At 42.9% G+C, this 23,035-nt stretch overlaps 1 protein-coding gene across 1 annotated transcript in view; it reads left to right on the plus strand.

Moving 5' to 3' along the window:
* The first annotated feature begins 813 nt into the window (after positions 1–813).
* ATP10B (ATPase phospholipid transporting 10B (putative)) overlaps positions 814–23,035 on the plus strand; it is a 321,028-nt gene continuing 298,806 nt past the window's right edge. The window contains exon 1 of the mRNA XM_074390675.1: positions 814–986. The gene's annotated coding sequence lies outside the window, so the exon portion shown is untranslated. The remainder of the gene's footprint in view (positions 987–23,035) is intronic.

Raw genomic sequence — 23,035 nt, forward strand, 5'->3', positions numbered from 1 at the left:
CCAGGGTAGGGAAATAAAATCCGAAATCCTTAGATTTGGTACCTGAATTTTCAGGTATATTTAAGTCATCTTTAAGATCACCTGTGGATTCAGTGAAGCAGGCGTTAATTGGGGTGACTGATTGCTTTTTAATAACAGACATGCCACACATTGCTAAACTATCCTTGCTGATTTCCCTAACATTACAAAGAGGAAAAAATGGAATCTCTTTAGGTCTCATGAGCAAATTTCAACCTGTCACTCAAGTTCTCTCTTATAAGGGAGATGCTGCTGCATCCTGAGAAAAGCTTGAGATCTTGAGGTACAGGTGCAATATGGCCAAATCTCTAGCACTGAAGGCAGAGCCAACTTGGTCTGTATTGAAGCCATTTCATGGCAACAGCTAAGCAGAAACACTTCTCCTGATACATGGTCTTCATATTTCTACAGCTTTTTATCAAGCACCAGAATACAGGCACTCTTCTTTTTTTTCACAGCAGGGCCAAAGTCCCAAGTTCTGGCTCTAATTAACCCAGATGCTCTCTCAAAATAAATTGTGGGGGCCATAGCTGGGCTGGTGGAGACCAGGGCTAGCTACCCATTAGCTAAGAGCAGCAGCATACCGGCAGCCTCTCTGGGCTGCCTGAGCTAGTTAGGCCAGTCCTACCAGGAGCCAAGGGAGGAGGGTGGAGATGCAGGGCTTGGAATGGGAGCCTAGCGTGGATGAGGGTGGGGCTAAGCAGGTTTCCATAGCAGGCTGAGAGAGGAGGAAATTGGGGTGGAGGAATTATGTTCAGGTGTGTGACACTGAAGGCTGGGCTTCTTTCTATAGGGGTGGGACCACCTGCACCAGCCAGGCATGAGAAGGAGGTTCTCTGGCAGTTGCTCCAGATATCTGGGGTTGGTAGCAGCTCAGCCTTTCTCCCTAGTGTCCCACCAGAATAAAAACGCCCAAGGAGGGCTGAACCTCCCTGTCAGCTGTGGAGTGTGCATCAAGGAGGTAGAAGGTAAGTGCCTTGTTCGATCCTAAGGCTGGGGAGTGGTCTTTTCTTCTCAATTCTCCCAAGTTGCTGGCCTGGGGCAGGGATACTACTTTAAAGGGAGCCTCTGAGGCTGTCCCTCACCTTAGTACTCTGGGTCCTGGGGCGGCAAGCTGTGTCCACCGCCAGCAACAGGACCCTAGGGACCCCCAATCCTCTATCTATTTGGAAAGCTCTTTGCCTAGGGCATGAGATGACCATGTTATGAGAACGGTTGCAGATGGTGATGGTAATAGCTCTGTGTGGTTGTGGTTCCTTTCACATGCTGATGAGTAGACAGCCCTTGCAGGGGACCGCTACCTTAGCTACTGACTGCTTGGAATGAGTTGCTTGTCTGGACAGCCTATAACAGATAGTCATTGCGCACTGCTTGTACTATTTCAAGGCCTCTTCCCAAACGGTTACAAAATCACTGTGCAAGAATTTGAAAGAAATGTGTTGCGGAAATTTGGGAGAGAGTTGGGATTTTTATGACGGTACGTAATAAAATTGTAATGGTGAGAGCTTATTGAAACCTTATGATTTGCAAAACATAACTGCGAAGCTCTTCATATATTATTACACGCCTGTGAGGCAGGTGTTGTTAGTATCTATCATTACTGATGAGGATGGTGAGACTCTGGGAAGTTAACTGAGCCAACCAGGATTTGCTGATCCCAGAACCCACGTGCTTGACTTCAGTTGATGAGGCCATGTTTGACCAAGAGTCTTTCAGATTCCGAGTGTACAGGGCTGGTGAGGAACTACTGGGGTTTGTAAACAGCCTTTCTCCAGGCAGAACAGAGGTGACCGCCCCCATCGTCCCCGGTGACCATGCTCAATAACTGACTCAAAGCTTGGTCTCCTCAGGTCTCAGTGGCCCTGTCTTGTGGGCCTAAGAGTCTCCTGTCAAAAATACGTAACCCATGTAGCTTATGCCATTAAGAATACAGGGACTGTGCAGCTCAGGGATGAAGCTAATCCTTCAAGCTCTAGAGCAGTCAATGAAAAAAGGAAGGAAATGTATTTGTGCTGGACACTGGGCCAGTTCCACCTCCCAAGCGTGGTTCACTGGACTCACGACTCTAAACCTGGCCCTCTCCCCACTCTCACCCAATATCAGGGCCCCCAACCTATGGTGAGCCAGCATCCCTGGCTGTCACTGTCTGTTCCCTTCTCAGGACCCCAGCACTCAGTTTTCCCTCTGCCTGGAACACTTATTCCTTGGCTTTGCCCGGTATTAGCTTCCTATCTTTAATCAGGTTTCAGCTCAAAGGCCATCTCTTCACAGAGAGCTTCCTAGATCACAGCATCCAAAATACTTCCCCAATTCTTCTCCCTCATTGTGTTGATCATTTTCATAATGCCTTTCACAATCTGAAATTCTGTCTTCCCATTTATTTTTTAACTCCCCAGTTAGCACAAAAGTCCCATGAGGTTAGAGACCTTTCATATCTTCTACCTCCTGGACACTACTGTGTCTGCTGGGTTTGGCAGAGTTCCTAATAGCAGGGGTTTGGCTAGTGCTTGTCGTGTAAATAAGTAATGGAAGGGAACGGGAGATATCATGACCACCAGTTTACCTCTTTCTCATTCAACACCTCTGCTCAATCCACCTCAGGAAGGTCAACATCTTGGTCTAAACACTGAAGTAAGGAACACCTGGGTTTTTTTGTTTTGTTTTGTTTTGTTGAGATAGAGTTTCACTCTTGTTACCCAGGCTGGAGTGCAATGGCACGATCTTGGCTCACCGCAACCTCCGCTTCCTGGGTTCAGGCAATTCTCCTGCCTCAGCCTCCTGAGTAGCTGGTATTACAGGCACGCGCCACCATGCCCAGCTAATTTTTTGTATTTTTTAGTAGAGACGGGGTTTTACCATGTTGACCGGGATGGTCTCGATCTCTTAACCTCGTGATCCACCCGCCTCGGCCTCCCAAAGTGCTGGGATTACAGGCTTGAGCCACCACGCCCGGCAAGAACACCTGGGTTTTTAAGTGCTCAGGGAGCAGCTGATTTCACTCTTGGGGTAAGATAAAGAAAAAGGCTACATAGCATCAAATGGATTTAATCCGCTGAGAAACAGCAAGGTGCAGTAAGACTGGCTTTGCTGGCCAGTCTTGAAAAACAACAACATCTATGAGTCACCCCTGCTTGTCCTTCTAGATACCAGGTATGGTATTGTTCTTAACAATGCGGGGATACTTGTCATGCCAATACAATTTCAGAAAGCTGAAAATGAACCCTTCTACCCTGCTTTATCAAGCCCCCACTTAAATTTCCATTGTACTTTGCTCACGTATCTCTTTGTTTTGGGTGTCATTCATTCTTAAGATAGGAAGAGACCTATTTTTGGGATCAGGGGATCCAAGGTGTGTCTATGAGCTGTACTCCTCTCTGCAGTTGTGGGTAAGTCGCTTAGTGGCTGCATTTCTTATATTTCTCCTCTGTAAATGAAATTTATAGAGACTCAGGGAAGACTCTGTCCTCTATAGCATGTGAGGTTGTTGTGAGACGCACAGCTAACGTGAGCCCTTTGCAAAGCACTGAGTGTGACAGTGTTGCAGAAAACAGCACAATACAGCTCTTACTCAAAGCACCCAGCTCCACTAGCAATGGGGAGCAGAGAATACACGGGAAGGTGTGTTTGATTTAGAAATTTTCATTTGCCAAAAATCCCAGTTCCAAGAGAAATCTATCAGAGGAAGCGACTTCTAGGCAGAATTTCTTTTTCCCGGCATCTACCTCAAGAATCAACTTACACACTTTAATTAACACCCAGCCTATTTGCTTTGCAGAGAGAAGTATTTGAATCCAGCCTAATGCTGCTTCCTCCTTGGCAACCACACAGCATTTGGCAGTATTTCACATGCTGGTGGTTTTTATGGGTCCCTTATTGCACTTATGTGTTCTTCATTGTAATGGGTGTTAAGCGTTCCTGGCGTCAGCCCCAGACCTGTCCCTGTTTGATTTAAGAGACATCTGATTTTGTATCTGATCCTCAGGTTGGCTTCTATAGTCCTGTTTTTAAGTAGCTCGTGGTTCTGCTTCCCTGTGCTAGTCGTCATTTGCAGATTTTAGAAAATGGCTTTTTTGAAAGAAAATAAATTTTGAATTAGGAGCCAAGTCAGAGTCCTAGCAATTTTCTGAGGAGCTAGGGACCCATAAGCAATGTTGTATTATGGAAAGAGAATTACATTAAATTTCTAAATCTGGGCTTGAATCCTGGCCTTAATTCCCAGGAATTCTTTTTCAGCTCCTTTTGCCATGATGAAGATAATAGCAATATTGACGGTGAACTTTTATTGAGAATTTACTAAGTCCTAAGACTCTTCCTTGGATGATCTCATGTAGGTTATCCAATGCCTACTGTCTCTGTAGAAATTGAACATGTGAGATTTAAAAGTTCCAAGGTCACCAGGTGGTAAGTGATAGAACCCACATTAGAATGCACACTGGTTGATTGGGAGCACGTGCTTTCATTCACCAGGTGCAATGCCATCTATGGGGCTGTACTCCCTGGCAATCCTTATTGATACATTAGTTGACATTACCAGGCCTCTGCTTTTCACAGGATGCCATCTGATGAGATCAGGCCTATGAAGGTACTTGGAAACCGTGTACTTTTATTTCACCATTGTCCATTTATCTTGTTTACCAAGATTTAGGAAAAATGTTCTAAAAGGACTCATTTTTTTCTACCGTACTTTTGTGGCCTTTACAGAAAATGGCAAATATTTTCATAAAGAAAAAAATCTTGCCAAAAGAGAACATGAAATCAGCCCTAACTTAGAGTATACATTATTTACAAGGCTGAAACCAAACTGTTTTAAATTCTTTAACTTTTTAGGTGAATTTTCAGCTTACTCTCTGCCATGCTAGGAACTAATAACATAAGAATGATAGTCAAAATGTGTTAACTACTTCACATCTGCCACTGATAGAAGCATTTCTCCCATTGCAAGAGGTAATTTATCATAGTGGCTAAGGGGGTGGGGCACGGCTTACAGTGGCTGGCACTGCCAGTTGCTGGCTGTGTGACCTTGGACAAGTTTCCCAATCACTCTGTTTCAGTTTCCCCATCTACAAACGGGGATAATAATGAACTCATCCCCTAGGGTTGTTGTGAGAGTTATACAAATGAATACATATGAAAAGCTAAAATAGTACTTGATCTGTAATGAACTTCATAGGTTTGCTGCTGCTGCTACTTTTCTCTCAATCCTTTTATGAGATAGGTCCTACCATCCCCATCTTGTAAAGTGTAAGGTTCTAACGAATAGGCAGGCCACATGGCTAGAATCAGGATTAGAGCTTTGAACTGTTATAATCCACAGCCTTCCCTCTTCAATGTCATATTTCAGTAAACTTTCAAGGAAACACAAATTCCACTGGCAATTCAGTTTGACAGGAGTTTATACTCAAGATCCAATCTACTTTCTAGGCAATTATTGGTGTCATGTCATCTTTAGCTGGGTGAGTGAAAATTGTCTTGTTGTAAATGACTTAAGTTTTGTCTCTAGGATTTCACCACATCAACCAGAACTTTCTCCTCTCTTCAGAATTCTCTTTGTGGGCAGGCAACCACACCAGACTTGAGGTGATAAACTTGCTTATTGAAAGCAATCAATGGAGCTACTGTTCCCCAAGACAGAGCTCTGGACCTGGCTGTTTTGAGGACTTCTTTCAGCTCTGTGATACCATTGCCCTTTGCTGGCTTAAATCTGTTGATAGAAAATCTCTTGAATTAGCACCAATGTTAGAATAAGTGACAAAAGGAAATTGTTTCAAGGGCTGTGCTGGGCTGATCAAAGACCATTACCATTTCTTGTGTCCTTTAGCTGTGATAGCCAGTTGGATAGCAGAATTGTTTTACTGGCTCATTTTCTCCAGCTGGGTGGGCCCTGGCTTCTGCTGTGATCCCAGCACACGATAACTGCACCATGACCCTGATAAAGCAGTCATCCTTCTGCTGTCTGCACCAAACACGCAAAGTCTCAGGTGCTTCCCACGTAATAACACAGTTAATAATTAATAAATACCTTTATTGAGTACTTACTATGTGTAAGTTTGCTTAATTAGTTCATGTAATTCTAACATGGCAATGCTCTAAAGTCAATTCCAGTATTATCCTCATTATTTAAAGAAGAGGAAACAAACTTAAGGAGCACACACATATGGCAAGGGGCACCCAGCTGCTGCTGATGACAACACAGAGGCCTGACCCCAAGCTTGTGTGGTTAGACGTAGGCTCTTCAACTCTGCTCAGCTGCTGCAAACGCCTGTTGCCTGAATCAGGCTCACAGAGATGGATTGATAACACATTATAGATTAGCCTTGAAAAACCTGTCCTGCTGGCAAGGGGTGGGGTCAAACCTGCCTCACTTGTTTCCCTGAGTCATTGCAGCCCTAGCCTAGCTGGGGGAGCCTGTTTTTCTTTGCCTTATTTTATTCAAACATGGTTGAGTTACTTAACTACTAGGCTTGGCTTTCCCAGACAACCCTTTCATCAAGGGAATGTCCCAGTAGGTAAACACAAGGGCAGAGCTTTTGTCTCTCCAAAGCACCTCAGTCTCATACTTTTGAACAGCAATCCTGTTGCATTTTTCCAATTTTTCTTTCTTTTCTTGTTCTCTGTTCAGCTTGGTTTAATAAGTGGGATCTGATCACAGATCATAAAGTATATTTTCAATGCTATGAGATAATTTAAGTAACTGGCTTCTTGGCTTGAGGACTAGCTTGTGTATCCTGTCATTTACAAACACAGACAAATGGTGGTTCCACTGTGGCTGTATGTCAAGAAACTGCTGTTTGCTCCTCATAAGTGGTGTTTAGCAGACTGGATATAATCAGAAAGGTGTGTAAAAACAAATCAGAGAAATCTAGTTAAAGCTTGGACATCATCCCCTTTAATGCCTGTGTGATCGTGAACAAATGCATTTTCCACAGTCGCATAATACTGCATTTATTTCGGTCAGCTCTGCACACATGTCTGATAACACTTTCACAGCATCCTGGATACTGTGCTGATTCCTGTATATATACCTTTTTACTTAACCTCCAACCTAATGAAGTAAAGACTGTCATCATTGCTTACAGATTAGAAAACCAAGGTTGCTAAGGTTAAGTGGCTATTAAATGGTGGAGCTGGAATTTGAAACCAGTTATTTAGATGTCAGAATGCATTCTCCAGACCAATGTCATGTACTGGGGGATGATTTGATGTTAAACTCTTCCTTTTCTACCACAAGATCATGCACAAGTGTTTCTTGTATGCGCAGTCTCCTTTTGAAGCCAGTACTGAGGATGCATTTTCAAGCCCTGTCAAGCTGCCCTGCCCTTTCTTGTCTGCCAGCCTTCCAATCGATGGCAGGCACAGCTTCTGTCTCGTACCCTGGCCACAGCTTATTTTCCCTTCTGCTCTGTCTACTCTCCCCATCACAGGAAGACACTTCGTCGATAAGTGTAAACTTTTATCTTTCCGAATAATTGAAAGGTCTTCCAAACAAATACTTGTGCTTACCTCTGAAAATAAAACCATCCCATTTCCGTCCTCTGTGGGGCAGAAAAATCAGCAGACAACAATTGCATTTTCTGGACCCTCAGAGAAAAGCAGAGGCTGTATGTGGGGCCAGTTGAACAGCCTTGGATCAGGGGCTTGGAGGGTCCCCGTTAGGATGTAAGCTCCAGAGTGCAAGGGTCTTCTCCATCTTGTGTGCCACTGTCCCCAGCACCCAGAGCAGCTTCCAAGCACATAGAAGCTGCTCAAAGGTGTATTTACTGAATCAGCACGTCAGCTTCTAAGACAAGTGTGTGTCTATTGCCGATTTGTTTTTCAGATTGCTTTTGTTTGGTTTGCTTAGGAGTAAAAATAAATAAGGGAGAGGGTTAAGTATTGGGTCATTGGAATTATTTGTAGACACATTGTTTTCTAATGACATCTCAGTGTTTCTCTGCCTACTTAGACTGGGTAGTCATAGGTGAAAATTTGGCTGGGCAGTGACCATCTGAGTGTCCTTGGACCTGCCTTTTTGCCCACATCCTCCTCTCTTCTTTACTTCCTTTTCAATGAAGAGTCTGAAACTATAATATTTCCATTTGCTGAGCACTAACAATATGCCAGGTCCAGTGCTAAATACCTCTGTGTATTACTACATTGAATCTTCACAAGATCTTCACCTCTGCATATTGCACTTGAAGAAACCGGGGCTTAGAGAGGTTGGTGTGATTTGCTACAAGACACACAACCAGTTGGTGGTAATCCCAGACCTTAGTGCCAGGTGTGTGGACTCCCAATCCTGATCCCTTGTTCTGGGCTGCACAGTGAATCTACCTCTTCTTTCAGTCTGCTATGAAGCTTTTCATATGAGACAGATGCTGATCCTTCTTTGACTTCTCTTTGAGAAGTCAAACACCCACCCACATGAAAAGATGTCATTTTCTGGAAGGGAAATTCCTTAATGTCACCTACTGGTAAATGCCTGAGGTTGGGTTCCCTGTCTCTATTGGGACACAAAATCCCATAAGAGGCCTAAACCTTTAGTCTTGTTTGCCATTCTGTTAAGGACAAGAAAAGAGGAACTGCTTTGTGGTCTGAAAACAACTCTAGCACTTAGAAAGGCTGCCTGCAGGTATAAGTCATGAGGCCCCTAAGAGAAAGCAATCTTTGCTGTCCAGCGAGTGAATGTAAAGGTCATTTGGGCGCTCAGCAGGGGGCCAAGGGAGTGCTCTGTGCTTCAGTCCTTCATGTTCAACTTTCACATCTCGTGGCACAGCCAGGTGCAGCCTTCACTGATACTTATAAGACATTGTCATTTCAATGGAACTGTTTAAAAGACAGAGGGGACAATTCGTATTTCTTATCACAGAGAATGACTATAAAATTAAACACAGAACCACGTGTGTAAATTCTAGCCAGACATTGCTGACAGCTCTGGTTCTGAGACCTTTAAAAGGAGAGTTAGATATAAACTAGCCCTATTTATTGAGTGGAAAGTTTCAGATTGGGAAGTTCTGGAGATGGATGTTAGTGATGGTTGCCCAGCATCGTGAATGTGTTTAATGCCACTGAACTGCACAGGTAAAAGGTTAAATTGGTACAAGTTATGTATCTTTTACCATAATAAAAACTGAGGTAGCTCTTTATGTACAATTAGGAAACAGTCTTTGAGATACATTAGTAAAAGTGCTAAATAGAAAGCTGCCATTTGTGGCTTTTTAAAGGTTATATACACAGGTATATTTATGGTTGTGTATGCAAGGATCCCTCTGGAAGAAAGACAATGTTTGATCCTGTAGAGGAAGAATGATAATGTTTAATCCTGTAGAGGAAATGAGTTTCTAGTGGCTGGGACCACAATGGGGAAGATGGAGAGGGGATGTCTTTGTTCACTGCTATTTGATTTGTGTTGCACATATATGTATAATTGATTAATAATTTATTAAACCTTTAAAAAAAAAAAAGACTAGCACCAAACTGAGACTGAATCCTTAAAACTGTGGTTCTCAACCTTGACTGCACTGTAGACTTCAGCTGTTCAAAGGGAAGCCCCGTAACCAGCGTTGACATCACCTGGGAGCTTGTTAGAAATGCAGAATCTCAAGTCTCGCCAGGATTTTTAGAATCAGAATCTGCATTTTGCCAAGACCTCCAAAGGGTTTGCATGACATTAAAGTGTGAGAAGCACTGCAGAGGACGAATTAAATCAGCATCTCTGAGGTGTGGCTTGAGCCTAGGAGTTTATGAAAGCTCCCCAGGTGATTGGCAACTGATGTTGCAAAACACTGACTGATATAGTTGGAAATATTGAAGTGGTTAAATGACCCATTTTGTTACTATGTGATTCAGTTCTACTCAATGTAAGTTCCATGTGCTTTTTCAAAGATCCTTGCATGTCCCATGCTTAAGAGCACAGCCCGGAATGACCATATCAGAGCTCATGAATGCTGAAATCATAGGACATGCAATATAAAGATTCTTCTAAGTTTGGTAGGAAAGATACTCTTTTTAATAGCTTTGAGCCCATTTCTTCCTTATATAAAATAAGTTTCACAGTTCTACACCAGACTTTCACCTATTAAGCACTCATTTATCCAGCTATCTAGCAAAATGTCAAATCAGACTTTGGAGTTAGAAAGATATCCATTCAAATTCGTCTTTGAGCCGCTTCTATCTACCCCATAGGGCTGTTGTGAGATGGTGTCAGTGGTGCTTGATTGACTGCAAGTGCTTGTCCACTATTCAGTGTCCACTCTCCCTGCCCTGGCCACTCACAGCTGTCCTGAGCCCCTCTCACTGCCACTGTCCCTTCACATTTGCTTTTTTGCTTTGAGCATCTCAGGTACAGAGGACAATTTTCACATTGCAGCTGAAGCCCAGGAACTTGAGTTCCGCCTCCCCTGTTTTGTGACAAATGGAAAAACTCTGCTGTCTCTTACCAAATTATCTGACAAATTTCTAAAATATAACTGAAACCTCATTACATGGATGAACAACTTCCCATCGTCTCATTTCTAACTCTGATATTAATAGAATTGTTGCCAAGACATCGCAGTTGGCCTCCGAGGCAGTCAGGAAGGCGGCGTTGTTAACGACTCGAGATGGCTCAAGTGTAAAGAGAGCGAGTGGAAGCTTCTGGGATTTCTGCATGGGCAGATGCCACTGTAGAGTAGATTCCTTGGTTTCCTTCCATTGACATGGCAGAGATCACTCAGCAGAGAGGGGCCGGGTGTCTAGTCAGAGAATAGATGTTCTCCTTCCACAGCAACCAGAATCATCTTTTCAAAATGCAAATCTGAACATGTTTAAAACTCTGCTTTAAATCCTCTAAGAGGTTCTCGCTGCTATGGAAATGAGTACCAACATTCTTAATAGGGTCTACAAAGGTTGGCTGCTAGCTACTCCTCCCAGTCATCTCCCCAAATCCCATTTGTTTGATTATTGGGTTGTCCTTCCCACTGGATTGAGTACTTGCTTTGTGTGAGTCCTGGTTCCAAGACTATGGGCCAAGTCTGATTTTATGCAGTATCATAGCCTAAGGGCCTAGTTCAAAGCAGATGCCCAATAAATATTCATGGAAAGAATAAATGTGTACAGGGATATCATGCAAGGGCTTCCTGCCTCATCTTCCACTCCCTGCTTTGCCCTGGCATTTGCTGTGCCTCACAGTAACACTAAAATGCTGGTAGCTGCCTATACCAGGTCGTTTTCTACCTCTAAGCTTTCACTTAAGTTGTGCCTTCTTGCCTAAGATTGTCATCTTATGCCTCTCTCCCTTTGCCTAGAAAATCCTCCTCTGAGCAAGGTTTATCTACTCCATAAATTTCCCTTGGTTGGGGGACCTTCTAGGATGTTACGGACTTCCCTTTTGTCCCTATTATGCTCCAGCCTAACCTCTCTCTTCACTTAACTGTGTTCCATCATTTGTGTCTGCCTCTCCAACGTTCAAGGAACGGAAAATGAGAAAATATCAAGTGTGTAGTACGGAAAGTGCTGAGTAAGGAGGATTTACGTGTATGTGCATGTATGTGTATGATGTGTCACGGGTATTTCATGTGAATATCATGAAGTGATCTATCTAACCTCAAGGCTTTTATACTCACTGTTCTCTCTTCCCACCTCTCCTGCTACTTATTTTATCAACCCTTTAGAGCTCAGATCAATTCTATGGCTGCCATACAGGAGCCATCCCTGCCCATGCCCCTAGAGTCAGTCAAGCGCCCTGGTTACGTGTTCATCTAGCTCAGTAGTTTATTACCACTTCTTGATGTAGTCTGTTGCCACTTCTAGTTATAACTGGTATATTCATTTGGTCTAAGTTTGCCTCCCTCTTTATGCTGAAAGCTTCGTGGGGACCTGCTCTATCTCCACTTTCCCTTAGCACCTAACATAATGCCTGGTACCCCATAGGTGCTGAGAATGAATATTTCATCATCTGCACTCCCATCAGAGCCCTGAGTGTGAAAAGAGAGAGTAGACAGGATGAGAACACACAGCTTTCCTTCCTCATTGTGGTCCTGTGAGAGTGTTCCTCAGCTGGCTGTGCAGATAAAACTTGGAACAGCCCTTCAACATCTCAGGGACTTGCCTGTAAGCACTGTGGCTGCTGGTCCTCACCCTGCTCCACAGTGTTCCTCTCCCTGCTTAAGTCAGCTCACAGCTCCCCGAAAGCCTGTTCCTTGGAACACAGCCAGATGCAGCTGACAACTGCTGAGGCAGCGAAGGACCATGACAACAAATCTGGAAGGGAGGGTAGGTGGCACGGAGGCCAGCAGAGCTGTGGCTTGTAAATAGATCTGACATCCCTGGACATGTTCTATCTGCAAGAATATGTCTCACCGGAATCTGGGGACCAGCAGCGTGAAAGCTGCTATCTTCCTCTTCCATCCAAGCTGGCTTAATCAAAGCACACAAATGGCATGATTTGACTTGAGGCTTGTAGAGATCTTCTAGGTTATCAATGCCCTCACCCTCATTCTAATCCCATCACTTACAGCTAAATGTTTTTCTGCCATTGACATTGAAAGGATGTTGTCTTTCCTGACATTGCCAAACCACCCCAAAGCTTCTGCTCCATTTGCCCCACCCTAGAAAGCATTCTGTTGTCTGTTCCCAGCCTATTTGTGGTAAGACGTGTTGAAACATCCAGGTAGGTCAGGAAAGCCTTGGAAGATATGTAACTGTGTCCTTGTCTGATAACAGTCCCTCATATATGAACAGGTGGTGGTCTGGTTACAGTAGGGAGATCATGCACAAAAGGAAAAGTGCCTGGGCCGGGCATAGTGGCTCATGCCTGTAATCCCAGCACTTTGGGAGGCCGAGAAGGATGGATCATGAGGTCAGGAGTTCAAGATCAGTCTGGCCAACATAGTGAAACCTCATCTCTACTAAAAATACAAAAAATTAGCCGGGTGTGGTGGTTTGTACCTATAATCCCAGCTGCTTGGGAGGCTGAGGTAGGAGAATTGCATGAAACCAGGAGGTGGAGTTTGCAGTCATCTGAGATCATGCCATCGCACTCCAGCATGGGTCCCACAACCCAGCTCTACCTCTGATGTGTTCTGTGCCTCCTGCAACCTGCTCTCTGGGCCTCATTTGCCACTTAAAAGACAAAAGGGCAGGCAGGAGGAGATTAGTGGCTTTCGCATGATGTTCTCTGGAGCTGGAAGGTAGAAGAGAATATTTAGAGCCACCGTGGTAGGCAAAGGGGCAAAATGCTAAGACATTCATCCCCCACACTCGCCCCTACATTTTAAACACCTTCACGCGCGCGCGCACACACACACACACACACACACACACACACACTTGCACATATACTCAGACACAGCACATGCACTCCTGTCCTGTCTTCTTAGAGAAGCTTTCAGCTGTGTTCTATACCAGCATACTGTAAACAACACGTGACATTGATGATGGAAAGAGAATAGGGTCCAAAGGAATGTGATAAGGCTTAGGAGCCACTGAACTAGATGTTTTCTAAACTGTGCCAGCCCCTTGAGCCTCAGCTGTAACTGGGGGAAGATGGTCCTCCTCAGGCTATTAGAGAGTAACAGAAATATAATGTTTAAAATGTGGGCTCTGTCACCCAACTGCCTGGGTTTAAATCTGGCATCTATGATTTACTCAGTGCCCTTTGGAAAAGCTTCTTAACCTCTTTTCATTTATTTATCACTAAAATGGAGATAAAGGAGCACATAGTCATGAGAATTAAAGGAGTTAAACATGTGCAATGCTTAGGACAGTACTGAACGCAATCAGTACTCACAAGTATTGGCAGTTATGATTTCATTGCTTAGCATTATTAAATGAGTGCTTAACAATTGCGGGGGGCATGAACCCCAGTAAGTCTGTTAGAGCTATGGACTCTTTCCCTGGGAAACTATCTACAAAAAACATCTTTTGCATTCAATTCAGAGAGCATTTGGCTCAAAGTCTTCAGTAGAAAACTGAGGCCCAAAACAAGAAATTTACCTAAAATTAATTAATAAAGTATAGCCAAACAAGGTCTGGAATCCAGGCTTCCTGATTCCCAGCTTTGTATACTTTTTAATACATACGCCCCCAAATCCAGACATGATAAGGCAGTCACATAGACTTGGATTCCATGGCAACTTTTCCACTTACTGTGTGACTTGGGCAAATTTCTGAGCCTTAGTTTCCTTATCTGTAGACTAGGGATACACCGTAACCCAAGGGTCATTATAAAGTTCCTACCTCAGTGGGAACAAAGAGGGGGGAAGCTACCTCCATCCTACTCCGTTTCTATGGTTACAGAAGGGCTGTTCTAGGAAGTAAAGAGTTCCCTCTACACAGATGGCAGGCTAAAGATATACAAAGAATTAAGTGCTGTGTGTTTTCTACAGTATGCTGATATAGAACACAGGTGAAAGTTAAGAGAGGACAGGAGTCCATGCGCTGTATCTGAGTATACATGCAAGTGTATGTGTGTGCAAAGGTGTGTGAGATGTAGGGGGGAGTGTGTGAGATGAATGTCTGTGTTTTGCCTCTTTGCCCACCATGGTGGCTCTAAATTCTCTCTTCCAAACCCTATAGCTCCAGAGAACCACCATGTGAAAGCCACTAATCTATTCCTGCCTGTCTTTTATCTCATAAGGGGTAAATCTCCAGAACATGTTATGGTACCAGAAAATAAGTCAGTGTGCTTCAGGGAGGAGAGCAGGGAGAAAGTGTGGGAGAACATACCTCATTCTGTCTTTTTGTGAGTTCTTCCCAAGATATCCAGGGAGGTGACTCCTCTATGGCACAACCTTCAGCCTCCCCACCTTCAAATGTTATTTCATTATATTTTGAAAAACTTTTAAAGGCATACTTTAATATGATTTGGAAAGGGTTTAGTGATTCATTCAAGGATGGAGTGACTTGTGAGGCTGTCATGAAAACCCAGGACTCCTGATTCTGAATTCAGGGTACTTTCCTTACTATTGCAGGCACTGCGGTCTTTATGAAATCCCACCTCTAAGCCCCGACACTGGTCTCCACCTTGTGTTGCTCCAGCCTCAAGTGAACTTTCTTCTAGGCTTTACAAAATATTTGCCACAAGCCTTGCCCAGAATTACAGTTGCCATGCTGTTTCTAAGGAAAGGCAGGCATCTTCCTAGATCTGAACTCGGAAAGGAATTTTTCTCGTGGTCCTTTAAAACAGAGTACTGGGCAACTTCCTCCAACTTTTATTAAAACTGCAGAAAGTCTGGCTCCTCCATCTCATGTTGGTAACTTCTTTCCCTGAACAGCTTCATAGTTAGTACCTGGGCATATGATCTTGCCTTCCAGTTTTCATCTGTAATCAGCCCTCAACATACACAGGTTCCACATCCATGAATTAACCAACCTTGAATTGAAAATATTCAGAAAAAAAGAAACAATAAAAAATAATACAACAATAAAAATACAAAAAAAACCAATATAGTAAAACAACAATTTAGATGGCATTTGTGTCATATCAGGTATTATAAGCAATCTGGAGATGATTTAAAGTATACAGGAGGATATAGGTAGGTTATGTGCAAATGTTATCTTATCTAATTTCAGGGACTTGGGCACCCACAGAATTTGGTATCTATAGAGAACTGGGGGGCCTAACAGTAATCTCTCATGGATGCCAAGGGATGACTATAGTTGGTTTATGTTTATAAGTACATAACTCCTCAATTAGACTTACAAACTTTTTCTAGAGTAGGGTGGTGTTTTATGACCTCTCTGACATTGGTTCTAACATAGTCTCAACATAGAATAAAGCTGAATTTAATAATTGTTTACCTATCCAGGCAAAACATAAAGCCTGCTCAATTTTGTTCCATAAATATACATATGCATACATAAACACACACATATATAGACATGCATATTAAAGTGAAAACTACTTTGCAATCTACTTGGAAGAATTTTACTTTTTCAACCTAACTTGTCAAACAGTGAACAATTTGGCAATTAAAAAACTATAATAAATGATTGTTAAATTTTTTGAAACCTCGAGCAAGGACAATCTACTTTCATATTAGAGAGAACCCAGTATTTTTCTTGAATTGCTGGAAATCTCTCAAACAAAGTATACATTTATTTAAGTACCTTCCAAAGGGACTTAGTTTCAGGAATTGCAATTTGCTAAGAGATTGGACTGGGTATTTCCACGGCAAATAATTCCATTTACATTACACCCAGGCCCAGTAACAACTGCATGCCCTGAATAACTCATTGCTATCAGTGCAAGGCTTTCAACCCCATAAAAGGTGCAAGAGCATAAAGAATACATAGAGGAGACAGAACACTCAAGTTCTTTAAATGCCTTTAGCTTTTTTGCCGGCACTTTCTTCTTAAGAGACTTTAGTTGGAGGGAAATTAAGGAAATGAGTTGCACAACCAAATTAGGATGGGAGATTTGGGCCAAGCAGATAGGGTGAAGAAGATAATGGATGGACTGGGAATAATGCGCTCAGGGAGGACAGCTTGTGAATGCAAACAGTAGGTATGTGATGTTTTTATTTTGCCAAAGCTGGTTTTATGAGGCTGCAGTCCCATAGCAAACACCTCCAATGCAGGTATGGCCTCCATGATCCAACAAAATTCTGAAGGAGGAAAGGAAATCAGAGGAGCCAGAAGAGAATCTCTCTAGCGTCCTATTTTCTCCATCAAATCTTAGCTCCTGGGATTTTTAGAAGTAGAAGGGCAACAGGGAGCAGCCAGTCCCACTGAGTTTCACAGTGTGGTTCAGTGTTGCTGAGGGCTGCAGAAAGCACAGAGCTGGGACCAGAACTTGAATCCCATAATTCCCATTCCAGTGCTGTTTCCATAAAAGAATAGGAAAGAGCTCTCTCATCTGCTTAGCTACCTGGAGCCCTATTTGAAAGGGTTCTTGTTGTCTCATTTAACAAAGTTAAGTGTTTCAATCATCTCGGAAATGCTGTCGCAATCTGCAGAATGACTATTCTATGAGGGCCATTGGGACACTGCTCTGTAATTGAGTCATGGGCCAGCATGTCCTCTTGTCCCACAAGCTAGTGGCCTCAATACCATTCTTCCTCAGTTGCAGTACTGTCTTTTTAAATACCCATTTCTCAAAGAAGCAGGGGAACATAACTTCTGAATTATATGAACTCTATTCTTGGGGCTACAGAGAACAGAGGAAAGTGTGGCATGTCAGATAAACAGCCCTGCTGAACTATCTACCCAGTGGTAGGAAAAGCACAATTATTTAACATATTTCCTTTTTCTTTTTTGAGACAGAGGCTTCCTCCGTTGGCCAGGCTGGAGTGCAGTGGCATGATCTCAGCTCACTGCAACCTCCAGAGTTCAAGTGATTCACCTACATGAGCCTCATAAGTAGCTGGGACTACAGGTGTGCACCACCACGCCCTGCTAAGTTTTCTATTTTTTTTTTTTTTCCCTTTGGTAGAGACGGGGTTTCACATGTTGGCCAGGCTGGTCTCGAACTTCTGGCCTCAAGTGTTCCACCCTCCTCAGCCTCTCCAAGTGCTGGGATTACAGGCATAAGCCACTATGCCCTGCTTAATTATTTAGTATATTTCTAAAATCTTAAAAATGATCATTTTCACCTCAACAGCTCATATTTCCTTGGGTAACTTATTCTTCATTATTTTATTCCAATTTTCCAATTGGTCTTTATTTAGATCTACCTTGTGAGAACCCAAGCATAATAGTTATGCTGAATAGAAAAGTTCTGCCTGTCCCCTTTCTGCTGTAACCATTCTCACACAGTCCCTTTCAACACCTATAGATGTAATCTCTCTCTCTACTGGAGTGCAAGCTCCTTAGCAGTGGCTACTTTCTTTGTCTTCTTAAATCTTTACACATAGCAAAGTGTCTACTGAAATATTTGTCAACTTAGAATATAATAATCATGACATTAACCAAAATATTTTCACACTTAATATTTGCCAGACACAGGTCTAAGATCTCTATATGCATTAATATGTTTAACAAGCAGGTTGCTATTGACTCATGGATGAAGTGGAAGAATATTATTGTATTTTTTGTATCTAGAAAAACCAAGCTGGATGAGATGGTCCCTGCAGGTGAATTTTATCCATAAGCGTATAATCCTCTGATGGCCTCCCTCCCCTCTCAGACCTCCTGAAAAGAAACTTTATTATCATAAGTCCTATTGAAGGAAATATCTCTGACCTAGATATTTAATTTCACAGGCTATCAATGCAGCAGACTCACACACGCTTGGGGTAAAGTTTCAATGTGTCTGAGCATGTTCACTCTTCTCCCCAACCAAAACCAAAGTCCAGGATTAGAAATGACCGTGAAAAGCATGCAGTCTGGCCTCCTCCTTCTAACCAGCTCTGTACTCAAGCACCCTGGCCACATTTGGTGAACAGAAGCCACAATCTTCCTTTGTAATTCTATTTGAGTTAATTCTTTTCTCTCACCAAATCCTTTTGGGTCAATTGAAGCACATGTTTACCTTATTTAGTTCTCATTGTCTTAAAACGTGGGGTATATGGAGGCAGAGATGAGGGAGAATGATTTTAGATTTTAGAATTCCAAAAATATCCAAGGTACAGCAGAGTTAGTCCTCTGAGCTATGAAAAGGAAGGTAATGGACATTATGCTAGTCACGACCATTCACTTGGCATACCAAAGGCACCAGAAGAAAAAGTAGTTTGAAAGGCAGCCTTTACCATTGGCCAGCTTCAGGCCATTGGAAACATTTCTCCCCAATTTTTTAAATGGACATCGTCTTAGTTTGTTTGTGTTGCTATGAAGGAATGCCTGAGGCTGGCTCATTTATAAAGAAAAGAGATTTATTTGGCTCACAGTACTGCAGGCTGTATGTGAAGCATGGCGCCAGCATTTGCTTCTGGCCAAGGACTCAGGCCTCACAGCAGAAGGCAAAGGAGAACTACTGTGTGCGGAACACCTGATGAGACAAGAAGTGAGAAAGAGGAAGAAAGACTCTTTTCAACAACTAGTTCTCCCACACTAACCAAGAGTGAGAACGCATTCACTCTCAGGTAAATGGCACCAACCTTCATGAGAGATCATCTCACCAGGCCCCACCTGTAACATTGAGGATCATATTTAAGATGTGACTTGGTGGGGCCATACAAACCATATCCAAACCATAGCAGATATTATTCATGAAATTTTCTTGATTCTGAGTTATATGTGCTTTTTTTAACCATTGATATTTCTTTTTTTTTTTTTTTTTTTTTTGAGACGGAGTTTCACTCTTGTTACCCAGGCTGGAGTGCAATGGCGCGATCTCGGCTCACCGCAACCTCCGCCTCCTGGGTTCAGGCAATTCTCCTGCCTCAGCCTCCTGAGTAGCTGGGATTACAGGCACGCGCCACCATGCCCAGCTAGTTTTTTGTATTTTTAGTAGAGACGGGGTTTCACCATGTTGACCAGGATGGTCTCGATCTCTCGACCTCGTGATCCACCCGCCTCGGCCTCCCAAAGTGCTGGGATTACAGGCTTGAGCCACCGCGCCCGGCCATTGATATTTCTTAATCATATTCAGCCTTAAAAATTGTAAGCATATAAAATACAGTGTTTCTTCCCCTTTTCACAGCCTCAAAAATTACTAAATTGATTATTTTACTAGTAAAAAAAATTCCATCTTGGTGATGAAATACAATAATTTTTGCTTAACTGACAGGATAGTGAAGGCTGAATGAGACTAAACTTTGCAGAGTATTTTAAAAATTGCAGACTCATACAAGCACCTATTATTATTTTTATTATTATTCAGTTGGCCGTTTGACATTTACTAAGTGCATACTATGTGTCAGACTTCGTTCTCAGTATAGGAGTCAGAGCATTAAACAAAATTGACAAGAGTCCTTGCTCTCATGGAGCTCTCCTTCTAGTGGAAAGAGATTGAGAATATACATACAAATAAGAGATCTCAGAAAGTGATGAATACTATTAATAATATGAAACAAGTGATTCTGTAGTATGAGGAGGACTCTTTTAGCTAAGAGAATCAGGAGAAAACCTGTCAGAGCTGAAACCTGAATGCAAAAAGGAACCAGTCTCTCTTGAAAGGATAGGGGAGCAACTCGGAAAGTAATGAGCAACACAAAGGCCCTGCTACAGGCTTCTTAAAAGTGAGAAGGACAGAGTGTGGCTGGAGCGTAGTGTACAAGGAGAAGGGAGAGGCAGGATAAGGAGAGAGATGAGCAGAGCCCTGATCAGGTGGGGCTGTGATGAGGAGTCTCTATTTTAATTCACCCAGCCCCTGCCTTTAACAAACTCAGGAGCTAAAGCTCAAAGGTGAAGCGGTTTCTTCAAGGTCATGGAAACACTCTGTGGTTTTGGAAATTCGATCTCTCCACTTCCTGACACTCGTTGTTCTGCTTTACTGAACTGCCTGCAACCAGCGGCTTCCATGTTGGTCAGCAGAGTCCTTGGAGATGGAAACTGACACTGCCCTGCACTCTCTGCAGTTGTGATTTTTCCCAAGTTCTTTCTCCTAATGTATTATTTCCCTACTAACTAGAGATGAATATATTATCACTTAGCTTCTTTATAAACAAAAGAAAAAACAGAAGTGATTCCAAATTACTTAAGTAAACATTACTTACTTAAATATTGAAATCATAAAAATAGAAACAAGATCTAGTGGGTGGCTCTGCAAATCAGCTCCTCAGCTGTCTCTGTTGCTGTTCCATTGGGAAATGCACAGCTAACTTCTATATCTAACAGGACCCTGCTCCTTCATTCAGAAAACTTACTATCTTAAGAAACGGCCCTGCCAAAGCCTCATAGCCCTCCAGTGTGTTCCTCTGTTCATATGAGGTCAGGGACCATCCTGTGGCATACCTGATGGAGAAACCAGTATGCTATGCGCTAAGACCAGAGCTCTAGTGTCAGATTTCTGTAGCCACAATATCTGTGTAAAAGCCTCACCAGCAGCTGCATGTCCTGTTTGGGAACCAAGAATTCAAGGAAAAAAAAAAAAAAAACATTGGTTGTATCTTACCTTCCATCAATGTTTTGAATTCTTTACCAGATAAATTGGCTTCTTACAGTGCTAGGAAGAGCACCCTTCCTCATGGTCTGGGCTTCAGTGCATTGGGCTGAAGTGCCATCTGGGCTTCAGTGCCTGCCCTTTCCTATCAGAGCCTCATCACACTGCATTGTAATTGCCTTTCTGTGTCTGACTCCTGATAAAACCATAGGCCACTTAAGTGAGCAGGTGCCATATCTTACATTCACCATTCATTCCCCACAGCCTCACTCAGAACCTGGCACATAGTAGATATTTGATTAAGAGTTAACATAGCGAATTAAATTTAGATCACTACCTAAAGCAGAGGGTGGTAAGTAGGAAATAAGGAAGTTAGGGTCAGAACTTGGAGGGCATAAAGGCTAGTAGAAGGTTAGATTTGATGAGAGGACATAAGGAGTGCGGATCATCAGAATAAGGGACTAATAAGCATCAAACGGTACAGCTGCTACCCTCTCAGCAGAGGGATGAGGATGGATGGAATAAAATTAGCAAAATCATTATCATAATGATAACCACAGTCTCCTCATGCTGGGAGCTAGGAGGTAACCAGGGGTGTTCTCTGCTTTCAGCCTCCATGCCTTTCAGATCACCGTTGTGTTCCTGCTGAGGGCCAAGTGTGTGATGCTCAAACCTGGCTGGCCCCAGGGTCCTCTTGGAGATGAGATCTCTGTGGGAGAGAGGGAAGAAGTAAAAAAGTAAGCAATGTCAGCTAATCCCAGTCCTTCGGTAGCAGATAAGCAACCTCACTCAGGAAGCACAAACATTTGGAGCCTGGGTATGAGCTTTGAAATTAGATCTTCCATGGTTCGAATCCATAGTCTTACACTTACTAAATGACGATGGGCCAGTGGACATTCAGTAAGTGGCAAAGGAGATTTTTCCAATAATATCAATTATTATTTTATATGATTATTTCACTGTTGCCCTAGGGAGATCTCTATAGGGCAGAGTATAAAGCAGGAAAACAAAGGGAAAATGGAGAGAGAACCATGTGAGGACCTGTAAGCTCAAAAAGGGTCATTTCTTCTTTTATTTATAGCTGTCATTTCCTCTTTTGGTTCTGTGTTGATTGTAAAAAGATTAACTAACACATAGTGTAATGAGCTAGAAATGATTTCAAATTCTTGCTCTGCTTAATGCATTGGTCAGGATAATCAAATGCACAACAGACAAACACTGAACTCCCAGTGGCTTGATAGTGGTTTATTCCTCCCTGTGTCATAGTCCTGTTGAAGTTGGGAGATCATCATCTAACCTGTAGCCAAGTCATCCTCCAAGCTCTCCAAGATCACTGAGGCAGAGTATGAGAGATGGAGGAGGTGCACCAGCTTTTAGCTGCTCAGTCTGGGAGTGGGACCTGTCACCATCACTCATATGTCACAAGGACCAACCTAAAAGCAAGGGAGGCTGGAAAATACCAAGTAGCACATGGGTATTGGGCAAGCGTTATCTCTGCCATAGACACTTTTTGCTGTATGAGAAATCACTCAACTGACACTTTTTGCTGTATGAGAAATCACTCAACCTCTTTGAGTCTCAGTTTCCTCAACTTTGCAATGGATTTAATAGATTCTACTGTTTGGAGTTTGTAAGAATTACATGGGACCCAGTGCAGTGGTGGTCATGCCTGTAATCTCAGCATTTTGCAAGATCAAGCCAAGAGGACTGCTTGAGCCCAGGAGTTTGAGATCAGCCTGGGCAACATAAGGAGATCCTGTGTCTAATAAAAAATGGAAAATTAGCTGGGTGCCATCACACACACCTGCAGTCCCACTCAAGAGCCTGACTGGGGAGGATTGCTTGAGCTCCAAACTGGAGGCTGCATTTGATCATGCCACTGCACTCCAGCCTGGGCAACAGAGCAAGAACCTATCTCAAAAAAAAAAAAAAAAAAAAGCATGGGATAATGCAGGTAAAGAGTTTAGTACATTGCCTGGAAGGCAAACAATTCAGTATCAATATTATGTAGATTTAAAAAGCTATCAACCAGGATCCCTTGGCTACAGGCAACAGAAACAGGCTCGATCTAGAAAATAT

The sequence above is a fragment of the Saimiri boliviensis genome, chromosome 20, assembly GCF_048565385.1.
Source record: "Saimiri boliviensis isolate mSaiBol1 chromosome 20, mSaiBol1.pri, whole genome shotgun sequence".
In the NCBI taxonomy this organism is placed as follows: domain Eukaryota; kingdom Metazoa; phylum Chordata; class Mammalia; order Primates; family Cebidae; genus Saimiri; species Saimiri boliviensis.